We start from the raw sequence: 8,366 nt of genomic DNA, 5'->3' as shown, positions 1-8,366 counted from the left end.
ATAGAAAACAGAATGAATCAACAACCTCAGATATGCAGATGGTACCACTCTAATGGCAGAAACCAAAGAGGAACTAAAGAGCCTCTTGAAGAAGATGAAAGATGACAGTGAAAAAGCTGGCTTAAAACTCAACATTCAAAAAACTAAGATCATGGCATCCAGTCCCATCACTTCATGGCAAATAGATGGGGAAAAACTTGAAATATTGAGAGACTTTATTTTCTTGGACTCCAAAATTATTGTGGATGGTGACTGTAGCCATGAAATGAAAAGATGCTTGCTCCTTGGAAGAAAAACTATGATAAACCTAGATAGCATATTAACAGAAATTGTAACAAAAGTTATGGCATTGAGGTGAAAGTTGAATGACAGATTTTCAGGTAAATCTTTAGATAAGGAACATATTGCTAAACACATCAAAGCACCAGATTTTGTCCAAATTTCAGAAATTATATTGTTGTGACAAGCTCAGCCATGTAGCCATGCTAGGGCTGGGAATTAAGCTGTTGTGTATTACTCTTTAAATATCAACTAAATAAATTTGATTGACAGTATTATTCTTATATATTATATGCTATACAATTTTGTCTGTTAATTGTTGTGATATGTATGCTAAAATATTTTGTATCCCAATCATAAAGCACTCAATAAGAAAATTTGAGAAATTATTTGAAATGACATTTTACAGAAAGTAAATGAATGATTATTCATTTATTATTAACATAAATAGCCATTAGAAAGCACAAATTGAAATCCATGAAGTATCACTCACTTGCCTGCCTGGCCAAAGAAAAAAAATGGACCTGTCAAGTTATGGCTAGGTATAACTAGAAGACACAGACAGTGCTGGTGGTAATGTAAAATGGGACAAAAACTTTGTAAAACTATTTAATGGTTTCTCATATAGTTAACAAAAAACATATGGTAAGACTGAAATTCTGTGGGCCTACAGAATTATATCTATACACACAATGATTTTAGGACAAATGTTCAGAGTAGCTTTATATATACTGTTCCCAGCAGTAGTCATAATTATCAACAGCTCAGTGGATATAAAATTGTGCTACATGCATAAAATATTATGTTCCTCAGGAATAAAAATTGATAAACTACACAGAATAATCCTAAAGACTTGTATTTGTCAAAAGAAGTCAAAATCAAAAGAGAATACATTCTATGATTTATGTGAAATTCTAGATTAAGCAAAACTAATGTATAATGACGGAAACTATAACATATAAGTGTTTGTTGGGGCTGAGGGTGGGGAAATCATAGCAAAGAGAAAAATTTAGGGTGATGTAAATGTGATATATCTTAATTGTTATGTTTATGTAGGTATGTATATTTCAAAACTTTTTTAAGCAAACAGGATAAGTGGATTGTTGTTGTTGCTGTTCAACACCCAGTAATGTCTGACTCTTTACAGCCCCATAGACTGCAGCACATCAGGCCTCCCTATCCCTCACCATCTCCTGAAGTTAGTCCAAGTTCATGTCCATTACATCAGTTATGCCATCCAGCTGTCTCATCCTCTGACGCCCTCTTTTCCTTCTGCTCTCAATCATTCCCAGCATCAGAACTTTTTCAATGAGTCAGTTGTTTACATCAGATGACCAAACACTGGAGTTTCAGCTTCAGCATCAGTCTTTCCAATGAGTATTCAAGGTTGATTTCCCTTGATTGACTGGTTTGATCTCCTTGCTGTCCAGGCATGGCATATACAAAGTGGACTTAAACAATGAAGGACTTCATTGGTTGCTCAGACGGTGACTGCAGCCACTAAATTAAAAGATGCTTACTCCTTGAAAGAAAAGCTATGACAAACCTAAACAGCACATTAAAAAGCAGAGACATCACTTTGCCAACAAAGATCAATGTAGTCAAAGCTATGGTTTTCCAGTAGTCACATATGTATGTGAGATTTGGATCATAAAGAAGGCTGAACGCTGAAGAATCGACGCTTTTGAACTGGTACTATAGAAGACTCTTGAGAGTTGCCTGGACAGTAAGGAGATCAAATCAGTCCATCCTAAAGGAAATCAACCCTGAATATTCACTGGAAAAACTGATGTTGAAGCTGAAGCTCCAATACTTTGGCCACCTGATGTGAAGAGCTGACTCATTGGAAAAGACTCTGAAGCTGGGAAGGATTCAGGGCAGAAGGAGAAGAGGACGACAGGATGAGATGGCTGGATGGTATCACTGACTCAATGGACATGAATTTGAGCAAACTCCACCAACTCTGAGAGATGGTGAAAGACAGGGAAGTCTGAAATGCTGCTGGCCGTGGGGTATCAAAGAGTCGCACATAACTTAGCAACTGAATAATAACAGCAGTATATATTAAATGACAGTCTCTTAAAGCTTTTGAATTAGTAGAAAGCCCCTTTCATTGATTTTGCCTATGTTTATGTCTCTCCAATCTCATAAGCACACATTCTAATATTTGATACATAATCTTGCTGCTGCTGCTGCTAAGTCACTCAGTCGTGTCCGACTCTGTGGGGGATGGGGGATGGCTCCCCCATCCCTGGGATTCTCCAGGCAAGAACACTGGAGTGGGCTGCCATTTCCTTCTCCAATGCATGAAAGTGAAAAGTGAAAGTGAAGTCGCTCAGTCGTGTCCGACTCTTCGCGACCCCATGGACTGCAGCCTACCAGGCTCCTCCGTCCATGGGATTTTCCAGGCAAGAGTACTGGAGTGGGGTGCCATTAAATATGCACATATCTTGGTATACCAGCATCTGTATGTTTCAGCACTTAATTACAAAGGAAAGGAAAGTTAGTCTCATAGTCGTGTCCGACTCTTTGTGATCCCATGGACTGGAGCCTGCCAGGTCTTCTGTCCATGGAATTCTCCAGGCAAGAGTATTGGAGTGGTAAGTGAGTTATAAATCACATTCTACTTCTTTTTTAAACTCAAACTTGCATTTTTATGATCTCTCTTTTCCATTTATATTGGCTTCCCTGGTGGGTCAGAAGGAAAAGAATCTGCTTGCAATGCAGTAATCCCAGGTTCCTCCCTGGATCAGGAAGATCCCCTGGAGAAGGGCATTACTACCCATTCTAGTATTCTTGCCTGGAGGATCCCATGGACAGATCAGCCTGGTGGGCTAGAGTCCATGAGATTACAAAGAGTTGGACATGACTGAGCAACTAATTTTCCCTTTACAAGTTTTTCATAACTGGCATTGTACAAATCATTTCTATAGAATAATGTTTTTATGAAGCTATTTTTAAATGGGTTATTTTATCATTTTGGTTTAGAAAACCCTGTATATATACTTTTACCTTTGAGATTTAACCATAAAATTAAATTATTAATGCAACAAGGCATTTTAATCTGTAATTTACTCTGGAATGTAAATGTGTTATGAATACAAAAACTTTCTCTCACATATATATAAAGTATCCGCATAACAAGTGTTAGAAAATCTTACTTTGGAACACAAATAATTCATGTACTCTAAAGTTACTCTTGTACACTTGATCCTACTTTGAAAATATTGCCCTAGTGAGCTGTTTCTTAAATTTTATCAATTCTTCATGAGTACAATGAATATCTCTTCCTTCTTAAGTAATCCTAATTTTAATAAGCTGAAATGTCATCTCCTTCTTGTATTCCCATAACACCTTATGTAAGTCGAATACTATTAATGTTGTTTTACTAATAAGAAGCTCTGAAACCATGGATGGGACTTATCAAATGAAAAAATAAAATATTTTGTGGTTAGATGGAGGCCTATGATGGAGAAATGTTCAAATGACAGTATCTCAGGGGTTTTTTTGGTTCTTCAGAGGATATTCTTTCAAATTATTACCTCTGGATTTTCTGCTTGAGTTAATCTCTCAAAACTAAAGCTATCATTTTTACTACACATATCCTTTCATTCCCTACTTTCCTTTGTTATTGGTATCTATAAATTTAAATAGATCTAGTTAGAATTTTGGTATAAAATTAAACTCTATCTCCTGGGGAAACTGAATCTAGTTATGTTTTTTCATATTCAAAATATGTTTTCTATTTTTCACTTTTAAATATAAAATTATAGTCAATGATTATTAGCTATTTTAGGAAAACCCAATCACAAAATACATAGAAACAAAGACAATAAATCAGTAAAAGAAAAAAGTGGGTTAAGAAGATTAAAAATAACCAGCCAACAGTGTAAGCAGTAAAATAAAACTTCAAAACTAAATAGTTTTTGTATGGTAATCATACATTCATAAAATATTTTTAAAATAAAGATGAAAAAGTTAGAAAAATTTAAGAACACCACATATTTCCAGAAACAAACAAAAGATTAACAGAATATTTAGAGTGATAAGGCAATTACTATATGCAGGAAACAACAGAGGGGATGTTACTTTAAAATAATGAATTTTAAGTAGAATTCTATTAAAAATTTCATATCTACATTAGATATGAAACTTCCTGAAGAATATTGAATAGTTTTAATCAGTAGAAATAATTAAAATCAGAAAAAAATAAAAAGAGAGAGAGAGAGAGAAAGAAGAAGTGTAAGTAAATGACATAATCAATACTGGATATATTGGGAAAGAAAACTTAAAAAAGGAAAACTTAGGGAAAATATTAAATAAATAATAATATGAAACTTCCTAGAACAGAAAGAAATTACAAATTGAAAGTGTCTACCAAAAATCAGAATTATAACTGGAAAAAAATCTCAGCAAGTAAAACATTCTAAAATTTTAAATTATAAGCAGAAAAAGTCCAATAACTTTCTGTGTGTGGGTGATGTGTGGGGTGCTCTCAAACAAGAGGGATAAATAACAAAGTAGCATCAGATTTCTCAAGATGAGGAAAATTTAATTCTATTCTAGAATTCACTACTCAATTACTTTTGAAAATGGAATAAAAATATTTTCAAATATAAACAGCAATAGCCTTGTATCCTTCTTTGGTGAGCCCATACAAATATACTCTTTCAATAAGAATATTAATACTTCCATAACCACCTTAACCATCAAAAAGCAAAGGGCATGGAAAGGGAGCAGTGGCCAGGAAATTGTGAAGCCATCTTAAGTTAAAATTGGATGTCATCTGTGCAGAATTCCCAATAAGCTAATAGACTTGGGGGAGAGGGTGGAGGTAAAACAGAAATGTCTAAGAAGAAAAATAGTTAAAAATCAGGAAGATACTTTGGGGAAAATGTAAAGTTATGTGGTCACCAATGTATGCAAGGAAGATAAATTAATAAGAGATCTGCACACAGATAACCATGCTGCATTGCACACTTAAAAATATGGTACTATATTAGGTCTTATATCATTTTTTCTTACCACAAAAAATAAAATTAAAAAAAGAAAAAAAGAAAAACTCTCCTTTTCTAGTAAGCAGCCTGAGATGACCTCTAAAAAATGGTAGCTATTCATTTGACCCAGAAAACCCCACAAAATCATGTAAATCAAGAGATTCAATCTTCATGTTCACTTTAAGAATGCTCCTGAAACCACCCAGGCTATTAAGGGTATACATATCTGAAAAGTCACCAAGTATCTGGAAGATGTCCCTTTCCAGAGCAACGTGTGCCATTCTGTCCTTACAATGTTGGAGTTGGTCAGATGATTATAGGCCAAACAATGGGGTTGGACACAGGGTCGTTGGCACAAAAAGTGCTGAATTTTTACTCCACATATGCAAAGAGTAATACTGAACTTAAGGGCTTTATATATAGATTCTCTGAACATTGAGCACTTCCAGGTGGACAAAATCCCCAAGATGCAGTTCAGGACTTACAGAGCTCATGGTCAGATCAACCCACACAAGAGCTCTCCTTGCCACATTAAGATGATCCTTACTGGAAAAAAAAAAAAAAAAAATCAGGTTGTTCTTAAACCAGAAGAGGAAGTTGCACAGAAGAAAAAGATATCCCACGAGAAACTGAAGAAACAAAAATTTATGGCTGGGGATAAATGCCACAAAATTATTAATAAATGCAAATAAAAGTTTAAAAAAAGGGAAAAACTAAAAACAGGTGGGAAACTATAACAATATGGAATTTTAATCCTGAACAATGTTTGGTACGACACTGACTGATAAATTCAAAGTCAAAGTGACATAAGTTCTGATTATTACTTAAGAATTTGTTATGAAAATATTAATTCAGGATATTGTAATAGATTATACTTTTTGTCTTCGCCTTTGTAACTGAGACAAAAATTAAGAATAGAGTGGTTTCAAACAACAAATATTTTATGTCCAGTCACCACCTCCAGGTTTAGTAGGAATAAATTAATCCAAACCAGTTTTAATATAAACATCCACACAACTGTCCATCTTTGAAAACAGAAGGGTCAAGGAAGAATGGATCCTTATAGTGTGAAATTACACATCAAGAAAGAAGCACAGCTTCTTTTTTCTAGGGTGTGGCTTCTTCTCTTCAAAGCCAGGACATGTCATGGTTGTAAAGGTGGTGTAAGGATTGTTAAATTGTAATTGTCACAAGAGAAAATGAATAGATAATATCTAAATTGAGAAAATATTGTTAACTATAAAATTTAGTAATGGTGGGATAATTAATCATAGAAAGAACTTGAAAATATCTAAGTGGTTGCCTGATAATAAGGGTTTGAGGACTAAAGGTTAGAACTGATGGGAGGCAGCATGCTCATACTCTTGTTTTTCATTTATATGCTCTTTCTATTTAGTCACTAAGTTGCATCAAATTCTTTGGGACCCAATGGATTGTAGTCCACCAGGCTTCTCTGTCTATGGGATTTCCCAGGCAAGAATACTGGAGTGGATAGTCATTTCCTTCTCCAGGGTATATTCCTGACCCAGGGATCGAACCTGCATTTCCTGCTTGATGGGTAGATTCTTTACCACGGAACCACCTGGGAATCCCTTCTTCATTTATGTAATTCAATATTGTTTAACTATATGTATATATACAATGATAAAAATATGCATATGTGTGTATGTATATGTTTAAAGGGGATGTATTCATGGAGAATCTTTCAGAAAGATAGAGCTACTGATTAATGAAGCAGGGTCTTAGAAGAAAACACGTTTGACAACAATTTTCTAACCTATGGTGACATAGATGAGTTTTACACAGTACAACTTCTGCTCCCAAGTTTTGTAATTACAAAAGTAGGCTTTCTTAATATATCTGTGATTGATTTGATGGTAAAGAAATGTTTCTGACTACTAAGTTCATAAAACTCAGTGAATATATAAAGCTGAATGTCACATTTTATTACTGAAAATTTAAGAATATAATGATTCAGTGTATTTGTACAAGTAAAAGCACACATCCACATTTAATATTTGCTTTTGAAATAGTTTTTTATCTACAAAGTTTAAAGATGCAGCAAGTCATACCTGAGGAAGAAACCACAGGGAATATTATGTGGAAATAAGAGACATAAACATTCAATTGTCAATGTTAGTCAACCAAGAAAGAAAAATATGAAGATAACATTTCTAAATTGTCTTATTTTCCATCAATATAATAACACATGGATGAATCTTTTCCACTATACTATAATTCAGTTTATGATTGGTACTTTGTCATTTTTTCATCATTTTAAACAATTCCAATTTAAATTATATGATAGTGGCAATCTAAGTACCTGATGTGTCTAAATGATGAAACACTAAGCCTTGCCAAAAATGATATAGCAGCACATACTCACTATCAGCTGTGAAAGCTACTGGCAGTCCCTAGGTTGCAAAGTCTTTTCTTAGCTGAAAAACAGCAACAACTGAGTACAAGATCATTTATAGACTTGGAACACTTCATAATAATTTTTTAAATTATTTTGTAAAGTCTGAAAATATAAAAGATGTAATTTTCATTATTTTCACTTTAAAAGAATAGTACTTTTTGTTTAAGACTTTATATTCATTATATTTATAATGATATTCATGAGTACTTAAAATCACTAAAAGAACTGACAATAGTACTGCCTGCAAAAATGTTGTTGTTGTTCAGTCGCTGGGTTGTGTCTGACTTTTTGCTACCCCGTGAACTGCAGTACTTTTTCTGTCCTTCACTGTCTCTCAGAGTTTGCTCAAACTCATGTCCATTGAGTCAATGATGCCATCCAACCATCTCACCCTCTGTAACCACTTCTCCTTTTGCCCTGTCTTTCCCAGCATCAGGGTCTTTTCCAATGAGTAGGCCCTTCACATCAGGTGGCCAAAGTATTGTAGCTTCAGCTTCAGCTTCAGTCCTTCCAATGAATATTCAGGGTTGATTTCCTTTAAGGTTGACTGGTCTGATCTCTTTGTTGTCCAAGGGACTCAAGAATCTTCTCCAGCTCCACAGTTTGAAAGCGTCAGTTCTTCGGAGCTCTGCCTTTTTTATGATCAAGCTCTCACATCTGTACATGACTAC

Source organism: Bos taurus, chromosome 2 (assembly GCF_002263795.3).
Source record: "Bos taurus isolate L1 Dominette 01449 registration number 42190680 breed Hereford chromosome 2, ARS-UCD2.0, whole genome shotgun sequence".
Taxonomy (NCBI): domain Eukaryota; kingdom Metazoa; phylum Chordata; class Mammalia; order Artiodactyla; family Bovidae; genus Bos; species Bos taurus.
Note: the sequence above shows the minus strand (reverse complement) of the source record.